The sequence below is a fragment of the Saimiri boliviensis genome, chromosome 13 (assembly GCF_048565385.1).
Source record: "Saimiri boliviensis isolate mSaiBol1 chromosome 13, mSaiBol1.pri, whole genome shotgun sequence".
In the NCBI taxonomy this organism is placed as follows: domain Eukaryota; kingdom Metazoa; phylum Chordata; class Mammalia; order Primates; family Cebidae; genus Saimiri; species Saimiri boliviensis.
In genome coordinates this window covers 18,404,616-18,426,922 of record NC_133461.1, presented here as the reverse complement: position 1 = coordinate 18,426,922, position 22,307 = coordinate 18,404,616, and the positions used below count along the sequence as shown (strand labels likewise).

General features: G+C 36.2%; 1 long non-coding RNA gene across 1 annotated transcript; it reads right to left on the bottom strand.

Moving 5' to 3' along the window:
* Positions 1–612: 612 nt before the first annotated feature.
* Positions 613–21,191, bottom strand: LOC141580929 (uncharacterized). The gene is made up of 3 exons (XR_012513354.1): positions 21,107–21,191; positions 1,593–1,697; positions 613–1,054 (listed from the first exon to the last, which is right to left on the bottom strand). It is a non-coding gene; the product is annotated as an uncharacterized LOC141580929 (long non-coding RNA).
* Positions 21,192–22,307: the final 1,116 nt, after the last annotated feature.

Here is a 22,307-nt window from a genome sequence, read left to right as displayed (position 1 = left end):
AGTAGAAAATATGAAAGATTCTGTCATTAGAAATTTAGTTATTGTCATTCTGGTGTATAAGCAGGGGAAATCCACAAATAGCTTGAAAGAAGAAACATAGGAAGCCGAAGCTCAACCTTGGTTTGGTCAGTGGGATGTTGGTGGACAAGACAAGAGCAAAGGCTTAACATGTACTTAGGAGGCATGATTGCATGGCCACTCAGTTGGTTATCAGTTGGTTATTTCTAAACACACACATTATCAATGGTATATATGCTACCTATTAAAAAGTATCTATTTCTGGGTATCTGAGTGACTCTGCCTTTGGGCTGAAGGTTTGGAAGAAAGAGATGCCATTCTCCATGTCTTTCTTCTTTGACCAATGGGCTACCCAAGGCAAGAAAGAAGCAGAGCACTGTGAACTCATGTCACCAAAGCACATTTTAAGCCTCTCCTTTTGTCCTAGTCTCTAACATTCCATTGGGGAAATCAAGCTTGAGGCTAGGCTGTCTGTGGTGTTTCTTCTTTCATGCTATTTGTGGATTTTCCCTGTTCATCCACCTGAATGACAAGTCCAAGATGCCTAATGGTCAAAGCAAGAGCAAAGGAACCTCATCAGGGCTGCCATATTGTTGAGTCCTTTACCTCTCTCTCTACCCTATTTGAATGCTCAAAGGATGGTTTGAGGTGAGGATGTAAGAAGAAAGTTAATTTTGGAATTGACCATTAGAAAAAAATTAGAACTTGGGGTAAAGGTGAAAGCCTATAAAGCTTCTTTTATCACCTTAACAATTTGTAAGTTGGAGAGAGACTATTAAAAATAATACTGGAACCATAAACATGAATCAGAACTCTTCTGAGAAAAACCAATGCCATGCGTTCGATAATTTAGTTCCCCACTGCACTCTGCTTCACAAAATGCAAATCGTACAGAATGCTAATAGTATAGTCTCAGAATTTTGAAGGCATTGTTTTCTTGTCCTTTACTTTCAACATTGCTTCTGATGCCATTCTGCTTCTTACTCTATTCTCCTTCCAGCAGCTAGCACGATTACGTCTTTTCATTCCTGATTTTCTAAAATTAAATTAAAATGTGATTATGGTTACTTAGGATTCTTAGATATAACTACTATCTTATAGCTTTAATAACATTTGTAATTACTTATCTTCAAGTTTTACCATTTGTAACCCCCATCATCTGGATCCTGAGACCTCCTTGTTTGATCTTTAATTCCCTCATTTTTCTTCCTCTCTTGCATTTGTTTGCCTTTCTTTTCTACTTTCTAGAACATTTTTTTTAAAGATACTCTATATTCCTCCATTGCCATCTTTTATTTTCTAAGAGATTTTTCTTACCCTGCTTTATTTGTTTTGGCTATGGTTCTTGTGTTGTGGATATCTGGTGACCTCTTGTTTCTTTGCAAATATTAATTATGAGTTGTTTGTGTTTTTTCTCTTTTACTTTTTTTTTAAAGCATGTTCTCAGTTTCTTATTTGATTATTTTAGACTCACTTCCTTCTCAGCTGGTCATAATTAGTTGTGTTGTATGTTCATTGTTGAAGTTTTGAATGTAAGAGTGAGAATGACAATTAGAGAAATTAGCTATACGCACCTGGTCAGCTTTTCCAGTAGAGCATCTTGAAACATTTTCTCTGAATTCTTTTACTTGATGAGGAAGCCTCTTCAACTTTCTTGGTTTTGGGTCATTTGGAGGTTCCTGGGGAAAGAGGGAAGTTATGTTTGTTGGTGCTTTTGGAAGCATATCAGTGGAAACAGACTTCAGTATGAGTTACACTGAATTTCTCAGTTTGTAGCCCCTTGCTTCACCCTTGCTTTTAATATATGTGGTCACTTTAAAATCTCACAAGTTCACTTCCTAAGGGCATAAAACTTAAGTATTCCCTAGGAGTTGGGAATGCAGAGGTAGAAGTGGAAGAGAATGGTGATTTTGGTTTTACAAGGAGGAGAATCTTGGGGTTCAGTATCTACCAATAGTCAATCAATCATCTGTTTTCTTCCTCTCTTGCATTTGTTTGCCTTTCTTTTCTACTTTCTAAAATGTTTTTTCAAAGATACTTTATATTCCTCCATTGCCATCTTTTATTTTCTAAGAGATTTTTCTTACTCAGTTTACCCTCACTTTTTGCACTATCCCGTGTTTCCAAGACTTGTAACTTTCCAGAGTTATTTCAGGCAGGCTGTTTATATCTCTGCAGCTCTGTATGCAGATTACATATCACCTTCTTAAAAGTTATCTAATGTTACTTTATTTTCTATTAAATGTAATTATGATAGGACTTTGAAAAGGTAAGGTGGGAAGTGAATGCTGATAATTAGATGTATGTCTGGAAATTGCCATCATTATCAGCCTACCACATACTGGTTTCTTCTCTTACTAGTTCACTGAAACTTTTTCTGGCAAATACAACCAATATTCACCATCCTACCAAATCCAACAGGCATTCCTCTTTCTTATGTCTTCATATTATTGGGTTTTTTTTGATGCATCTGAAGAGAAAGCTAGTACAATTACCTTTCTGTTTGGGACTTCAAATGATGAATTGTTTTACAGAGTTTTGTAATAAGAAAAAATCTCCTAATTGTTATCATAGATTTATTATTTGTAACATTGTTAATTCTTTTATGGAGAGCATAGTTTAATAATAATCTTTTTATTGTTTTGAGTTGGTCCAAATAACATTCTTTAATGTCTTGTGTACTGCTACTTACAAATTAATTCACTATAGTTTGTGATGTAAAATGTAATACAGAATTCTAGTTTTCAGTGGTTTCGTTTTCTTTAAACTTTTAAAGCACTTTAAATATTCTTTTAACTTTAGTCACCTGAACTTTTTTTTTCTAGCTGATGTAAAATTTTTTTTATTTTTTAAAAATATTTTTATTGCATTTTAGGTTTTGGGGTACATGTGAAGAGCATGCAAGATCGCTGCATGGGTACATACACTGCAGTGTGGTTTGCTGCCTTCCTCCGCATCACATATATCTGGCATTTCTCCTCATGCTATTCCTCCCCAACTCCCCACCCCCAGCTGTCCCTCCTCAAGTTCCCCCGCCACAGACCCCAGTGTGCGATGCTCCCCTCCCTGTGTCCATGTGTTCTCATTGTTCAACACCCACCTATGAGTGAGAACCTGTGGGGTTTGATTTTCCATTCTGTGTAAGTTTGCTGAGAATGATGGTTTCCAGGTTCATCCATGTCCCTACAAAGGACACAAACTCATAGTTTTTTATGGCTGCATAGTATTCCATGGTGTATATGTGCCACATCTTCCCTGTCCAGTCTATCGTCAATGGGCATTTGGGTTGGTTCCAAGTCTTTGCTATTGTAAACAGTGCTGCAGTGAACATTCCTGTGCATGTGTCCTTATAATAGAATGATTTATAATCCTTTGGATATATACCCTGTAAGGTTATTGCTGGGTCAAATGGAATTTCTATTTCTAGGTCCTTTAGGAATCACCATACTATCTTCCACAATGGTCCCACCAACAGTGTAGAAGTGTTCCTATTTCTCCACATCCACTCCAGCATCTGTTGTCTCCAGATATTTTAATGATCGCCATTCTAACTGGTGTGAGATGGTATCTCAACACAGATTTGATTTGCATTTCTCTAATGACCAGTGATGATGAGCATTTTTTCATATGTTTGTTGGCCTCATATATGTCTTCTTTTGTAAAGTGTCTGTTCATATCCTTCACTCACTTTTGAATGGGCTTGTTTTTTTCTTGTGAATCTGTTTTAGTTCTTTGTAGATTCTGGATATTAGCCCTTTGTCAGATGGGTAGATTGCAAAAAATTTTCCCATTTTGTTGGTTGCCAATTCACTCTAATGACTGTTTCTTTTGCTGTGCAGAAGCTGTGGAATTTGATTAGGTCCCATTTGTCTATTTTGGCTTTTGTTTCCAATGCTTTTGGTGTTTTAGTCATGAAGTCCTTGCCTATGCCTGTGCCCTAAACGGTTTTGCCTAGATTTTCTTCTAGGGCTTTTATGGTGTTAGGTCTTATGTTTCAGTCTTTAATCCACCTGGAGTTAATTTTAGTGTAAGGTGCCAGGAAGGGGTCCAGTTTCTGCTTTCTGCACATGGCTACCCAGTTTTCCCAACACCATTTATTAAACAGGGAATCCTTTCCCCATTGCTTGTTTTTGTCAGGTTTGTCAAAGATCAGACTGTTGTAGATGTGTGGAGTTGCCTCTGAAGCCTCTGTTCTGTTCCATTGGTCTATATCTCTGTTTTGGTACCAGTACCATGCTGTTTTGATTACTGTAGCCTTGTAGTATAGTTTGAAGTCAGGTAGTGTGATGCCTCCAGATTTGTTCTTTTTGCTTAGAATTGACTTGGCTATGCAGGCTCTCTTTTGGTTCTGTATGGAGTTTAAGGTGTTTTATTCCAGTTCTGTGAAGAAGGTCATTGGTAGCTTGATGGGGATAGAGTTAAATCTGTAAATTACTTTGGGCAGTATGACCATTTTCACGATACTGATTCTTCCTAACCATGAGCATGGAATGTTTCTCCATCTGTTTGTGTCCTCTCTTATTTTGTTGAGCGGTGGTTTGTAGTTCTCCTTGAAGAGGTGCTTTACATTCTGTGTTAGTTGTATTGCTAGGTATTTTATTCTCTTTGTTGTAATTGTGAAGGGCAGTTCATTCTTGATTTGGCTTTCTTTAAGTCTGTTACTGGTGTATAGGAATGCTTGTGATTTTTGCACATTGATTTTGTATCCTGAGACTTTGCTGAAATTGCTTATCAGTTTCAGGAGATTTTGGGCTGAGACAATGGGGTGTTCTAAATATACAATCATGTCATCTGTAAATAGAAACAATTTGACTTCCTCCTTTCCTAATTGAATACCCTTTATTTATTTTTCTTGCCTGATTGCTCTGGCTAGAACTTTCAATAGTATATTGAATAGGAGTCGTGAGAGAGGGCATCCTTGTCTAGTGTCAGATTTCAAAGGGAATGTTACCAGTTTTTGCCCATTCAGTATGATATTGGCTGTTGGTTTTTCGTAAATAGCTTTCATTATTTTGAGATATGTTCCACAAATACCTAGTTTATTGAGAGTTTTTAGCATAAAGGGCTGCTGAGTTTTGTCAAAGGCCTTCTCTGAATCAATTGAGATATGTGGTTTTTGTCTTTGGTTCTGTTTAGATGGTGAATTACATTTATAGACTTGCGTATGTTGAACCAGCCTTGCATCCCTGGGATGAATCCTACTTGATCATGGTGGATAAACTTTTTGATGTGCTGTTGCAACCAGTTTGCAGTATTTTATTGAAGATTTTTGCATCTATGTTCATCATGGACAGTGGCCTGACATTTTCTTTTCTTGTTGAGTCTCTGCCGGGTTTTGGATCAGGATGATGTTGGTCTTAAAAAATAATTTGGGAAAGATGCTCTTTTTGGATTGTTTGGAATAGTTTCAAAAGGAATGGTACCAGCTCCTCTTTGTATGTCTGGGAGAATTCGGCTGTGAACCCATCTGGACCCGGGCTTTTTTTGGTTGATAGGCTCTTAATTGCTGCCTCGTCTATTCAGGGTTTTGACTTCTTCCTGGTTTAGCCTTGGGAGGGTGCAGGTGTCCATGAATTTATCCATTTCTTCCAGGTTTACTGGTTTATGTGCATAGAGTTGTTTGTAATAATCTCTGATGGTAGTTTGTATTTCTGTGGAATCTGTGGTGATATCCCCTTTATCATTTTTTATTGCATCTATTTAATTCTCTCTTTTCTTTTTTATTAATCTGGCTAGTGGTATATTTTGTTGATCTTTTCGAAAAAACAGCTCCCAGATTTACTATTTTTTGAAGGGTTTTTTTGAGTCTATCTCCTTCAGTTCTGCTCTGATCTTAGTTATTTCTTGTCTTCTGCTAGTTTTTGAGTTTTCTTGATCTTGCTCTTTCAATTTTGATGACAGGGTATCAATTTTAGATCTTTCCTTGCTTCTCATATGGACATTTATTGCTATATATTTTTCTCCAGACACTGCTTTAAATGTTTCCCAGAGATTCTGGTACATTGTGCCTTCATTCTGCTTGGTTTTGAAGAACATCTTTATCTCTGCCTTCATTTCATTGTTTATCCAGTCAACATTCAAGAGCCAGTTGTTCAGTTTCCAAGAAGCTGTGCAGTTATGAGTTAGTTTCTGAATTCTGAGTTATAACTTGATTGCACTGTGGTCTGAGAGACTGTGTGTTATGATTTCTGTTCTTTTGCATTTGCTGAGGAGTGATTTACTTCCGATTATGTGGTCAATTTTAGAGCGGTGTAATGTCCAGTTTATTGATGATGAAGTTATTTCTTTCTGTTTCTTATTTTTCCTTCTGTCAGGCCCCTCTGCTGTAGGACTGTTTGAGGTCCACTCTAGGCCCTGCTTGCCTGGGGATCACCTGCAGTGGCTGCAGAACAGTAAGGGTTGCTGCCAGTTTCTTCTTCTGCTATCTTTGTCCCAGAAAGATACCCACCAGATGTCAGTCTGAGTTCTCCTTTATGAGGTGACTCTTTGGATATACAGGGGTCAGGGAGCTGCTTGAGGAGACAATCTGTCTTTTATAGGAGCTCAAGTGCTGAGCTGTGAGCTCTGTTGTTCCATTCAGAGCTGCTGGGCATGTACATTTAAATCTGCTGCAGTAGAACTCATAACCCCCCTTTTTTCCCAGGTACTCTGTCCTGGGTAGGTAGGGCTTTATTTGTAAGTTTCTGTCATGCTGCTGCCTTTTTTCAAGGCTGCCCTGCCCATTGAGGTGGCAGCCTAGTCACAGTCTACCTGCAGAGGCTTTGCTGAGCTGCTGTGGGCTCCACTCAGCTTCCGTATAAACTTCCCTGCAGTCCTGTTTATAGGGGTATAGTTAGAACTGCATTGGCAATGGTGGACTACCTCAGTAGTTGTGGAATGCCTCGGTAATGCTGGATGCCCCTGCCCCACAGAGCCGGATGGTCCCAGGTTCAGTTGTGCTTGCTGTGAAACTCTCAATCCAGAGTGTTTCAGATTGCTGGTGCTTGTGGGGGTGGGACCAACCAAGCCTGATCACCTAGCTCCCTGCCTCAGACCCCTTTTTTTCAGTTGAACGGGGACTCTGTCTCCTAGATGTTCCAGTCACCAGTTGAAACGATGCCCAGATTTTTGTGATTTCTTGTGTGGATACCCGTTGCGCTGGCTTAAACAGCTGCTGGAGACTTGTGGCACTTTTTTCCCGGGGAATCTCCTGGCCTAGATCCCTGTTTCAGTCCCCTTTATATCAGTTGAACAGGTAACTCTGTCTCCCAGGCACTCCAGTTGTCAGCTGAAAGGGCACCTGGACCCATGTGGGTATTCTATGTGGACACCCACTGCGCTGGCCAAAACAGCCATGCTGGTGACTTATGGGGCTCCTCCACCGGGAATCTCATGGTCTGTGGGCAATAAAAATCCATCTGGAAATGTGGCATCGACTCACCCTCCATGCTCTTCCTGGGAGCTGCAATCCAGAGCTGCTCCTAATCGACCATCTTGGATCCCCTGATGTAATATTTTTAAACTTCTATTTGTTTTCAGCAAGTTGATATGTAAATTCTGGTGTAGTTTTTGGTCTCTTTATCCACCTTGGGATTTGTTGAACTTTCTGGGATCTGTGGGTTTATAGTTTTAATAAAATTTTAGATTAAACCACTATTTCAGATTTCAACACATGGATAATTTTTAACCCTGTATGAAACACAGGAGGGGGCCAATGAAAAAATGTGTAAGAAAAAGAAGAAACAACAACCTAAAAGGGATCTATAGGTTTTATTATCAATCCTAAGAGAAAAGTATTCTAAGAGAAAAGTATTACTCTCTCTTTTAGTTTTATCTAATGTAGCACAATATAAGAAAGCACTTAGGCACTTTGCAAAGAAAATTTTTGAGTGGTTTCAAGTTCAATTTATATATGTGCTAAAAATGTGTAAAGTTAGGCTAAAATAAAAATTCAAAAAAGTTACTTTCCCTTTGAGCATTGAGAGAGTTAATTTTATGTTCAGCCTGTCTGTAAACAAAGGTCTAATTGCCAAGTGCTAGGATTAAAGGGAAATAAGTGGAATGATAACTAAAGAGGGCTTTATGGCCCAAAATCCATTTCCTTGGAGGTGTAATTATTTGAGCCATTTTAAAGCTAGGTTGCTAATGTTTATAATGTTCGGGAGTGAGGAACAGGTAAGGATGAGAATAGAGGGGGGAGGTAGGAAATATTGCAGGATGCAATCCTATCAATGCTAAGGAGAGAGGAGGGTAAACTCACATATAGTACACGTGCTAGAATAACATGGCTGGGTTTATTAACAGAGATGAGTAGATGTTCAGTAGTCATGAGACTGAGCTCCTCTTTTCTGAATTAAGATAATGGGATGATCTTTAAAAGAAGATAGTGAAATTACTAGAGCAAAGAAGCAGGTCATTGAAAAAAAGAAAACATAGTTGTGGACATGGAGCTTTTATTCCTTCTTTTTCTACTTATATGCCATTTCCACAATCATAGATCAACTCCATAGAAAGTAGAAAGAAAGCAAAAGAGGAAGCATTTTTGAAATTACAGTGACCTTTTTTGGCTTTGTTTCTGGTTACAGGCTCTAGTGAAATCAAGTTGTAAAAACTAGCCCACATCAAGTTTGAAAGTTGTCAACAGACTTTGACAGTTTACAATATTTTTCTATTATTAGAGTGAATTAAGAGTTAATCTGTTTATAAATTGCACCTGGGGTAGAGACTAATGTATTTTCAGATGCTTTTGTTATGTGAATTATCAATATTTTCATGTCCTTTGTAAAACTTGTTTAATGAATAAAAATAATGTTGACCAGCACATTACTCAACAGTTGCAAATCCTGAGATAAGCTGATACTTGATAAATGCTTGAGAAATTGTATACCTGGTAATGGGGTTCACAATGATAATCATTATGGATTATTTTAAATTATACAGTTTTAATACAAAAGTAAAAGGTAATTCTTGTATTATAAGGATGTGACCCATACTATTAATATTCCCATGCATTAAAAAAATTTTCTACCCTAGAATGTTATGTAACTAATACAGTCTTGCAGATAAAACTTTAATTGTCTAAGGGGAGTTGAAGCCCATTCCTTTTTTCTTTTTTTACATTATACTTTCATAAAGTACTAAAGCAGGTGATGTTTACACACAAATACATTACAACCATCTGTCAGTTAACTCTCTAATGAATTAAAAGCATTCAATCCCCACCCATTTTACAAATCATAGAATTATTCCTGTGACCTCAAATAAAAGATTTTAAAAGAGTCTGTATTATAAACTATAGCAGTAAAAAATCTTTCATGGTTATTTTTCATTGCAAGAAAACACTCTGGCTCCAAATATTCTGTTAAAACAAACATCATTTTTTTCTCTGCACACAGATTTCAAGGAATGCGGATATAGCCTGGCAAGTAAGTTGAAATTTTGTGAGATGACATGAAAATTACTAGTAGGTGAGATAATACAATTTTATAAAAACTTTGAGTAATATTTTGCTACTTGTTAAAAACTGCAGACTGTAAAATGACAATCTAATTTTATATAATTATTGTTAAAATATTTTGACAGAAATATACTAGCAATCTTCATATTAATTGTGCACTTATTTTGTTATTAAATATGAAATTTAACATAGTTTTAGACTGTAGATTCAATATAGTGGAGCTATTAATGGGGTGTAATTCTTATGCCAATATATAAAATCTGTTGGCTTCTACATAATTTATGTACAAACTTTCTGCAATATTGCTTCATGTAAAGGTTTTTCTAAAAATTTTACTTTCGGGGGGGGGGCGCCCAGATGGCCGAATAAGAGGCAGCTCCCAGCAAGAAGAGACACAGAAGCCAAGTGGTCTCCACAATCCCAAACAAGGTACCAGGTTCATTTTGTTGGTCTGGTTGGACAGTGGGTATAAACCACATAGAGCCAGTTGAGGCAAAGTGGGGCACTGCCCTACCCAGGAGGTATGTGCAACTGTCTGGAGGACCAGAGGATCTCCCCCTCTGGGACTTCTGTTCAAATACAGCACTCTGCCCATGCCCTCTACAACCTATAGAACAGGAGATCTTTGCTAGGCTGAAAACCCTCAGTGAGCTGCCTGAACAGGGCTATTGGTAAAGATCTAGGTGGAAGCACTGGCTGATGCCAAGAAAGCCAGAAAGCTGGGGGGTGGGGGTGGAGGAGCTACCTGTCCCCCAGAAAGAAGAGGAACTGAAAGCAGGGAAAAAGGCCATATGGCAAGATGGGTGTCCCCCCACCCCAAAAAGCCTAGCAGGCCAAAAAAACTCTGACTTGAGTTTTACACTCTGAACATCAGTTAGAGCGCGAACAGGAATGATTGACCTTGGTGGGGGGAAGGGCAGCCGCCATTGTAGAAACCAGCCTAATTTTCCTGAGTAAATATAAGACACAGGAAAAATATACAGCAGCTCCACTAAATCTGTGGCAGCCCAGCAGTGCCTCTGCAGGCAGACAAAGGAAAGGACGCCTCCCCAAGCAGCTACCTGAGATCAAAGCTGTATAAATCTAGCAAGATGGGAAGAAACCTGCACAAGAAAGATGAAATCATAAAAACCAGAACACCTCTCCCCTACCAGGAGATCACAACTCCTCACCAGCAAGGAACAGAGCAGGATGGAGAATGAATTGGACGAATTGACAGCAGCAGACTTCAGAAGGTGGGTAATAACAAACTTCTCTGAGTTAAAGGAACATGTTCTAACCCAATGCAAAGAAACTAACCAGCATAGAGAAGAACAGAAACAACTTGATGGAGCTGAAAAACACAGTACGAGAACTTCATGAAGCATACGCAAGTTTCAATCGCTGAATAGATCAAGTAGAAGAAAGGATATCAGAGATTGAAGATCAACTCAATGAAATAAAATGAGAAGGCTAGATTAGAGGGAAAAAAAACAGTGAAAAGAGATTAGCAAAGTCTCCAAGAAATATGGGATTATGTGAAAAGACCTAATCGACCCTTGAACAGTGTACCAGAAGATGACGGGCAGAATGAATCCAGGCTGGAAAACACTTCAGGATATTATCCAGGAGAACCCCCCCCCCCAAACCTTGCAAAGCAGGCCAACATTTAAAAACAGGAAATCCAGAGAACACCACAATGATACTCCTCTAGAAGGGCAACCCCAAGATACACTGTCACATTCACCAGGGTTGAAATGAAGGAAAAAATGCTAAGGGCAGCCAGAGAGATCAGATCACCCACAAAGGGAAGCCCATCAGACTCACAGCAGATGTCTCCACAGAAACTCTACAAGCCAGAAGGGAGTGGGGGCCAATATTCAAGATCCTTAAAGAAAAGAACTTTCAACTCAGAATTTCATATCCAGCCAAACTAAGCTTCATAAGTGAAGGATAAATAAAATCCTGTATGGACAAGCAATTGCTGAGAGATTTCATCACTACTTGAACTGCCCTACAAGAGCTCCTGAAGGAAGCACTAAACACAGAAAGGAAAAACCAGCAGAGGCCACTGCATGAAAGAACCAAATGGTAAAGACCAATGAAGCAATGAAAAAATTATGCCAACCAAAGGGCAAAACAACCAACCAGTAACAAATGGCAGGGTCAGATTAACACATAACAATATTGACATTAAATGTAAATGGACTAAATGCCCCAATCAAAAGACACAGACTGGCAAATTGGATAAAAAGCCAAGAACCATTGGTGTGCTGTATTCAGGAGATCCATCTCATGTGCTAAGACACACATAGACTCAAAATAAGTGGATGGAGATTTACCAAGCAAATGGAGAGCAAAAAGAAAAAAACAAAAAACTAGGGGTGGCAATCCTAGTCTCTGATAAAATGGACTTTAAACCAACAACAAAAATTAAGAGACACAAGAGTGGCATTACATAATGGTAAAAGGATCGATACAACAAGAAGAGCTAACTATTCTAAATATATATGCACCCAATACAGGAGCACCCAGATACATAAAGCAAGTCCTTAATGACCTACAAAGAGACTTAGACTCCTGCACAATAATAGTGGGAGAATTTAACACTTCACTGTCAGTATTAGGCGGATCAAAGAGACAGAAAATCACGAGGGAAATCCAGGACTTGAACTCAGATCTGGACCAAGCCAATTTAATAGACATTTACAGAACTCTCAACCACAAATCCACAGAATATACATTCTTCTCAGCACCACATCACACTTACTCTAAAACTGACCACATAATTGGAAGTAAGTCACTCCACAGCAAATGCAAAAGAACAGAAATCATAACAAACCATCTCTCGGACCACAGTGCAATCAAATTAGAACTCAAGATTAAGAAACTAACTCAAAACCAAACAACTTCATGGAAACAGAACAACTGGCTCCTGAATGTCAACTGGATAAACAATGAAATGAAGCCTTAAAAAAAGACGTTCTTCAAAACAAACAAAAACAAAGACACAGTGTACCAGAATCTCTGGGACACATTTGAAGCAGTGTCTAGAGGGAAATTCATAGCAATAAATGCCCACATGAGGAGCAAGGAAACATCTGAAATTGACACCCTATCATCAAAATTGAAAGAGCTAGAGGAGCAAGATCAAAAAACTCAAAAGCTAGCAGAAGACAAGAAATAATATCAGAGCAGAACTGAAGGAGATAGAGACACACACAAAAAAATCCTTCAAAAAAATCAACAAATCCAGGAACTGGGTTTGTTGAAAAGATCAACAAAAGAGCCTGCTAGCCAGACTAATAAAAAAGAAAAGAGAGAAGAATCAAATAGATACGATAAAGGGGACATCATCGTCATTTCCACAGGAATAAAAACTACCATCGAAGATTACTATAAACAACTCTATGCACACAAACCAGTAAATCTGGAAAAAATTGATACATTTCTGGACACTTGCATTGTCCCAAGACTAAACCAGGAAGAAGTTGAAACCCCTGAGTAGACCAATAACAAGGGCTGAAGTTGAGGCAGCAATTAATAGCCTACCAACCAAAAAAAGTCAAGGTCCAGATGGGTTTACAGCTGAATTCTACCAGACATAAAAAGAGGAGCTGGTACCATTCCTGTTGAAATTATTCCAAACAGTACAAAAGAGGGAATCCTCCCCAACTCATTTTATGAGACCAACATCATCCTGATACCAAAACCTGGCAGAAACTCAACAAGAAACGAAAACGTCAGGCCAATATCCATGATGAACATGGATGCAAATATCTTCAATAAAATACTGGCAAACTGAATGCAACCACAAAGCAAAAAGCTGCCTCAGAGGCAATGCCACACATCTGCAACGATCTGATCTTTGACCTCACAAAAGCAAGCAATGGGGAAAGGATTTTCTGTTTAATAAATGGTGTTGGGAAAACTGAGTAGCCATGTGCAGAAAGCAGAAACTGGACTCCTTTCTGACACCTTACACTAAAATTAACTCCAGATAGATTAAAGACTTAAACATAAGACATAACACCATAAAAACCTCAGAAGAAAACTTAGGCAATACCATTCAGGACATAGGCATAGGCAAGGACCTCATGGCTAAAACACCCAAAGCATTGGCAACAAAAGCCTAATAGACAAATGGGATCTAATTAAATTCTCACAACTATTAAGAAACAAAGGTGACTTGTCTATCTTCTAAATTGTCTCTCTATTATTATCTTAATATTTATTTCTCTGCTTTGAGTGGAAACAAAACTTAGTTTGCTTTTATTACTACACAGCATCTTACAGTTTAATTTTCTCTCTGAAACAAGCTTTGACAGGTGACTTAACTTCCCTTCCACCCTTTGTCTAATTCAAGCCAGAAACCTTAAATTCATCTTGAAAGCCTGGCATTAATCCTCATACTTGTCAGTTCTTTCCCCTGAAGCTTTTGGAAATTGAAACACTTCTATCTCTACTACACTTATGGCTTCAGTGAAGTCCCTTTCATTTTCTCCTGAATTATGATAACCTATTTACTAATATTCTTTGATCTTCAATCATACTCTCTCAAGTCAAGTAGCCATACTTCAACTTGAGTGATCTTTCTCAAATACAAAACTGACACTACCATTATTTGTTTAAAATACTTGAAATAATGATCATGTCATGGATAAATAGAAGTTTGAAGGAATTTGTAGACCAGAATATGGGTAAGGTGTCACACAGGTGTGAAAATCCTCAAGAATTATGATGGGAGAGTTGATTGGAGAAACAAGCAGATCCTATGCCAGACTAGGCCCTCTCTGAGGAAAGTAGCCACTTCTTTTACCTATGAATCTAGGCCCTGACATGTACTAAGCACAGAAAAAACCTATATTTAAATATATAAACCTTAAGTGAAATAAATCAAAATACTTCTAAAATAATGAAGTCACTAAAGAATTAGGTGGAGCTTTTATGAATACTTATAAAATATTTTTCTTTGATTTAGCCTGAGTTCATCAATCTGTGCTTCTGGCATTTCCCAGCAAGGCTTAAATATATCCCAAACAGTTTTGAAAGAGATCAAGAACTCCAAAAGGTAAGTGTTTTGTTTTCGTTTTTAATTTTGCTGTGTGGTGGTTTTAATTCTAATTTTAATACTGACTTTTAATGGGTCTATTTAGTTTGGTTAATGGATTGGTAGTCACATGGTCCCAAGCTACTGGTTTAATAATTGTACGAGGCTCACTGAACTGTACGAATCACCCCATCAGTCATTTTGCAGATTAATCCAGTCATTAGTTACATATTGAAAAAATATTTCAATGCCTAAATGCAATCAGCTGAAGTTTGTACCCTTTGGTTAGTTTATTCATTAGTTAATATTTTCCTGGTATATCAGTAGGAGTTGAGAGTTACAAAATGAGTAATAAAGAATACTTGTCCTCAGTTGGCTTGAAAGCTTAGTGGGAGAGATTCAAAATATAAATAACTACAATTCCACAGAAAAATAGAATAGATACTTAAATGTTATCAAATGTAAAATACTTATCATAAGCCATCTGGGCAAGAATCTGAGAGATATTATAGATTCCTTATCAGTACTGAAAAGAATTCAAATGAATGTCATACAATGAGAATAATCTTCACCTTCATAATTAAAGGGGATATTATCACCACTATATGCTATTTATCCTTATATTTAATATGAGTTTTTGCCTAATCTTAAGCATGCATCATAATACTTATTTTATAATATTACCACCACTTTCTGAATTATATTGTTAGTACAGCTACATATTTTATATAATTTGAGTTGCCCTAGGATAAGTTGAACAAAAGTAGTCTGACATTAGTGTTTAAGGCCATCAGTTTTTTCTGTCATTATTAGTAAATTTCACTGGGGCTGTTAAGAGAAAATTGAGCTTTTGTTTTCCTTTTTGTTTTTCACCATACTCTTATGTAAATACGCTACGGTTTGAGGCAAGGACTAAGTGAAGCTCTTATATTTTTCTAAAAATATAAAGTAACCTTCCACTAGGGTAGCTATCACCAATTGAGTTAGTCAGAGGCAAGATGGCTCCTAGAGCTTTACACGTGATCCTGACTGGAGGGCAAGCCAAGACTATGAAAAAATTTCTAACAATATTGAAGACAGTAAATACCCAATATAGTTTTGTTATATTGAATAAAATATTAGAGAAATACACGAAATTAAAACTCTGACAGTGAAGGATAGAATTGTATGTGTATTATATATACACACATATATATGAGATTGTATTGTGTGTATTTACATATGAAATTGTATGTATACATACATATACACATACATAAATATACATAATATATGTATATATGTATATTTGCTTCTGTAGTACCATTAGAAGAGCTGCAGATTGAGTACTTACAGAATGCCCCCTTTGGCTTTTCTGAGAGTTGGTGTCACTTTGCCCTATAACAGTAGCCTAAGGTTGTTTTAAGGTGCTCTAAAGCCACCTGCATGATGCCATTTTAGGAGCAGAACAAGATAATTAAACAGAGCTTTACAAAGAAACCATATCTGCTGCAAAATCATTGCTTTGTAGAAAAACTCAAGAAACACAATAATGATTCAAATAATGCAAATACTAAAACATGACATTTTTCCATTCCCTATTTCATTTTACCTCTTTCCCAGGTACTATTTGAATCATCATATACAAGGAAATGGCACATGCCTTTCTTTAATGCATTCTAGAAACCTTATATTACTGTATGGTTGGTAATTGTAAATCATGAGGTAATGAGAGCTGCAACATGAATATAGAATATGCTGCTTTTTTTTGTATGAAGCTACTTCTTAAAAACTATCCCTGATGGTTTTAAATTGCCTACAATTTATGTGACGCTAATGATAGTTATGTAGCCATCTGGAATATGGAAGAGTACTTATTTGTAAAATTTCTTTATAATAATATTTACACACAGAGTGCTCCAAAGATTAAAGCACAGATGATGATGGAAGGCACAGTCATGATAAGCTACCAGCTATGTGGAGACAAAGCAAATTTTTTTTCAATATTACTTTTCTAATCCCACCACAAGACAACAGATGCTGACTATCTTACTGATAAAATTGAAAGGCTTGGAAAGGATTTTATGATGTTTCATTGTGAACTTGAATATCCCATGTAAACATCAACTTAAAAATGCTATTCCCAAAGATTATAAGAAAGGAATACTGAAAATGTTATGAATGAGAAATGTTATGAATAAGATCTTCTAATTCTTATTCTATGCTATGTAAGATGAAAGGGAATCCAGTTTATACACACACGTGCACACATGCACTCATTTGTTAATATATTTATTTGCTTTAATTCAATAAATATTTAGTACTTGTTAAATGTCAGGTACTTTCTTGGTGTGCTTAGGATACATCAGTAAGTAAAAGACAAAAACCTCTCCTCTTATGAAAAGAAGAGAAATTCCATTGCAGATATTTAGTACCTTAATATGTATTTTATGTTCCTGAAGTAACTGAATAAAGACTTCTTGTATTGAAATTATTTTCAGTATCTTGGAGTATTTCATCTCTGTCAAGAATAAAATATATAAGATGTTTCTCCTTTTTAAACAATTAGCATATATAAATGTTCTATATTTTGGAGCAGAGAGAGGAAAGGAGATAACCAGCCTGACATATATGCCTTTTAAGTCTTGCATTTTTATTCAGAAATGCTATAGCTTATATCAGGCTTCTAATTTAACTCATTTTTTTCTGTAACATCATTTTAATGTCCCTAAAGATCAACTGTAATGACACCCTTTTGTTATTATCCAGAAATACATTAGCCACAGCAAACATTAAATGAACACTTCCCTTATATGTCACATGGTTTGCTAACTTGTACAGTCTCATTTAATTCTTGATTAACACTATGATTTAAAGGATTTATTGTCTCCACTTCATAAATGTGAAGGCTAAGGCTTAAAGTTTAAATAATGTAGCTAACATCATGATGTTGATAAGTAATAAAATCAAAATTTGAAGCTGGCCATATTTCTTCTCAAGTGTAGAGGGCAAAAAATCTGCCACATGCTTTGCTGCAATTCATGAACACTACCTACCAGCTGAGCTGTTTGTCAAATCATTTGATTTAAAAAGCTCTCTTTTCTCTGGACCTGAAGTAGTAGAAATAATATTAGTTGCTACCTCCCAGGACCATTGAGACGATAAAACCAAATAATTAGGTTAAGCATGTTATAAAATCTGAGTCACCTTGGTTGTGTTCATTTTTCATATTTACAATTTAACTACATTAGAGTTAGAGACTTAAATATAAGTATATATACATATATACAACCAAATATTGTCATGCCTCCTTATTGCAGAAGGCATTGTGCCCTTTTTTCCTCTAAGAATTCATTTAAGCAATAGAGATGGTATTCATTCCAGTTAAATATATTAGAACTTCCATATTTAAGAAATAAAAACATAGACTGGAATAGAAATTCTTTTCAATTATTATTTTACCAAAGTTTTTCTCAAAGGAAACATAAAATTGATTATGCTACAGAATTTGATAGCCCGTGTCTCTGTGAAATATAGAAAATAGCTATTTATCTAAATGCACTGTATCCCTTGGTAAAAATTTCCACTCTGGACAGGAGGAATTGTTGCAAATGATGTATGCATTGTCAGAAACATACATCGGTATCTTTGCTATGTACTTTGCATAAATTCCTATCATTACAGAAATTTTATCAAACACATATTAAATAATTTCTTCTAAAAAGTACATCTCATGTTTCTTTGTTCCTATATTCTAAATTATATAGATATTCGTATTTCTTTAAAAACCTCTTTTAAATAATATAGTAAATCATAACACTACATAATGCATACATTATGAGGATTGTATAAGCTACTTAAAACAATGCTTTATTCCAATATTAATGCTGAGTTAAGGAGGTATAATTTCTTGAAATCTATAACCTGATTTATTCAGTAGTGTCCTGTTAATAACAAGGAACCTAATGAGAATAGCCAGGACAATCCTAAGCTAAATAAACAAAGCTGGAGGCATCATGCTACCTGACTTCAAACTATACTACAAAGCTCTAGTAATCAAAACAGAGATACAGATTCATGGAACAGAACAGAAGCCTCAGAAATAATGCCACTCATCTATGACAAACCTGACAAAAACAAGCAATAGTGAAAGGATTCCCTATTTATTTAATAAATAGTGTTGGGAAAACTGACTAGCCATATGCAGAAAGCTGAAACTGGATCCCTTCCTTACACGTTATACAAAAATTAACTCCAGATGGATTAAAGACTTAAACATAAGACCTAACACCATAAAAACCCTAGAAGAAAACCTAGGCTGTACCATTCAAAACATAGGCATAGGCAAGGACTTCATGACTAAAACACCAAAAGCAATGGCAACAAAAACCAAAACAGACAAATAGGATCTAATTAAACTTAAGAGCTTCTGCACAGCAAAAGAAATTATCATTAGAGTGTACTGGCAAGCAACAGAATGGGAAAAAAATTTTGCAATCTACCCATCTGACAAAGGGCTAATAACCAGAATCTACAGAGAACTTAAAGAAATTTACAAGAAAAAAAAAACACCTCATCGAAAAGTGGGTGAAGAATATGAACAGACACTTTTAGAAGGAGACATTTTTGCATCCAACAAACATAAGAAAAAAAGCTCATCACTGGTCATTAGAGAAATGCAAATCAAAACCACATTGAGATACCATCTCATGCCAGTTTGAATGGCAATCAATCATTAAAACATCTGGAGACAACAGATGCTGGAGAGGATAGGGAGAAATAGGAATGCTTTTACATGGTTGGTGGGAGTGTATATTAGTTCAACCATTGTGGAAAACAGTCTTGGCAATTCCTCAAGGATCTAGAAATAGAAATACCATTTGGCCCAGCAATCTCATTACTGGGTATATATACCCAAAGGATTACAAATCATTTTATTATAAAGACACATCCACACGTATGTTTATTGAGCACTGTTCACAATAGCAAAGATTTGGAACCAACCCAAACGCCGATTAATGATAGACTGGATAAAGAAAATGTGTCCCTTTGCAGGGACAAGGATGAAGCTGGAAACCATCATTCTCAGCAAACTGACACAAGAACAGAAAACCACACACTTCACGTTCTCAGTCATAAGTGGGTGTTGAACAATGAGAACAAATGGATACAGGGAGGGGAACATCACACACCAGGGCCTGTTGGGGAGTGAGGAGGCTAGGGGGAGGGATGTCAGGGGATGGGAGGATTGGGGAGGGCTAACATTAGAAGAAATATCTGATGTAGATGACGGGAATGGATGCAGCAAACCACCATGCCATGTGTATACCTATGTAACAATCCTGTGTGATCTGCACATGTACCCCAGAACTTAAGGTATAATAAAAAAATTAGAAAACATCAAAAAAAAATTAAGTATAGTCACAAAGCTTATAAATACAAAAAAGTATATAACAAAGAGGTTAACACAAATTCTGGAATCAGCCTTCCTGGAATCAAATCCTAGCTTTGCTCCTTACTAACAATTTCTCTCTGTATTCACTTTCCCCATTAGTATAATTGATAATAGTAGTACTTCTTCACAGGTTGTATGAGAATTCAGTGAACTGGTTTGTATATTTTAAGTTCTTAAAACTGCCTGGCATATAGTAAGCCCACAATACATGTTAATATTATTAATATCACAATTTGACAAACTATGAACACATGCTTTGAAGGTGGTTTTTGTTTTGTTTTTGGTGGTAGGGTTTTGAATTCAGTGTTCTCTGTTTCAAAGCTCATGGAGACAGCAAGAAACACATTTGGATCAAAACAATGGATGTTACATTTGCTGAGCTGGATCCTGTGTTCCCAGGCAGACCAAGTCATCTTGGCTGCAGCAGATACCTCACAGTACAAACAGTAATTGGAACTATTAGCTTTGAAATTTCTCCTGGCAACCCTGCAGTTCTGTTTGGGACCATTTTACCACTGCTGTCCCTTGGAAATATTTTATGACACATTCAATCTTTCACAGATAGTACACTCAGTAGTTCCAAGTCTCATTTTCCCTATTCTTGTACCTCAAATCATTTAGAAGCAAACAGAAATGGAAGTGAAATTGTATCCAAATTATCCCTTGCTTAATCAAGAGCTGAAAGTATGACATAATGCAGACTATACATTAATTCTGTTTGCCCAGATCACACTTCTCAGGGAGTAACTGACATAATTAAAAGTTTAATAACCTCATTCAACATTGTTAACTTTAGCACATGTATTTCATTTCAGTGATTTATGGATAACTTCGAAAGTCAACATTATTCAGCCCCTTTCAAATCCTATGGACTGATCATTCTATAATTACAGCAAGTACATTCAGTAACTGTGTTATAAATTAAATGTTCCTTTGAACAGACGATTTACTGTGACAGTTCAACAGTGCTCAATTTTGGTTACAATAACTCTTCATTGAACAGTTAAATGCTACCAAGAAATACAATGAAAATATGTGACAATGCCAATTATAGAAGGATATTGTATAGCTTGATTAAATGTGGCCTCTACTTTTTCTTTATTTTCAAAATGACGAATAGTTCTGTGATTTTTTTCCCTTATAAAACAGGCACAATTTTGCATCATTTTGATTTTGATTTTATGCTTACCTTTCACCATCTAGCTCCAAGTCCATAAAAGGTCTTTAGACTCCTCATTGAGTAAGGAAGGACTCAGAGTAGGACCTGGAATATAGGAGGGACCAAGTGAAGCTATATTACTATTGATTGATTCACACATTTACAAGCCCTCACAAAAATGCACACAACTAAATGTGATCATGTCTAAGTAAAAGTAGCTCTAAGGGACCTGATTAATGTTATTACTTACTTGTTACATTTAGAACTTACTTAAAAATTATAAAAATTTAAGCTGTTTCTCCTTTTTTGGAAGAGTACATGTGTTATAGACTTAGGTAATCTAAAATTCGCACAGGAAAACTATGTCAAAGTATTGCAGGCATCATAGTCAAAAGAACTAATGGTTTATTGTTTCCTTAATCTCCTTATAATTCTTTGTATAATATTATCTTAGTTAAAGCAGAAGCTTGGGATTCAGACCTACTGAAGTCAATACTTGCTCAAATTAAGACTAAAAATTTAAAAGTATTTAAAGACCATACAAAATTAAAATACCAAAATCAATTTCATTTCTAAACGCTAGTAGTTAGCAAACTGAAAGTGAAATTAAGACTTTTCTTCTATGTACAATAGAACCAAAAGCAATGAAGTTAATAACAATACATTTAACAAAAGAACAAAAGAAGCACACGGTAAACTGCAAAACATTACTGAAAGAAATTAAAGACCTAAAGAAACAGAAATAAATCCATGTTAATTATCAGAAGGCAAATTTCTTAAAAATGCTGTACTCCACAAATTAATCTACAGATACAACAGAGTTCCTATCAAAATCCCAGCTATGTTTTCTTGGGTAAAATTTGGTAAGGATTTCAAATTCATTTGACCAAACATTTTTCTAAAGAAGATACACAAGTGCATGAAAAGATGATCAATATCATTACCGTTAAAGAAATGTAAATAGAAACCACAATAAGACATCACTTCATACCCATTAGGATGACTAAAATAAAAAGACAAACGGTATCAAGGGTTTAGGAGAATGTAGAAGAAAGTGGAACCCTCCTCTATTTTGGGTAGAGAAATAAAATGGTTCAGTGACTTTGAAAATCAGTTGGCATTTCATCAAAATGTTAAACATAGAGTTCCCATATGAACCAGCAGTTTGACTCTTAGGATTTCAACTCCAAAAGAAATAAAATCTTATGTTCATGTAAAAATGTGGACATGA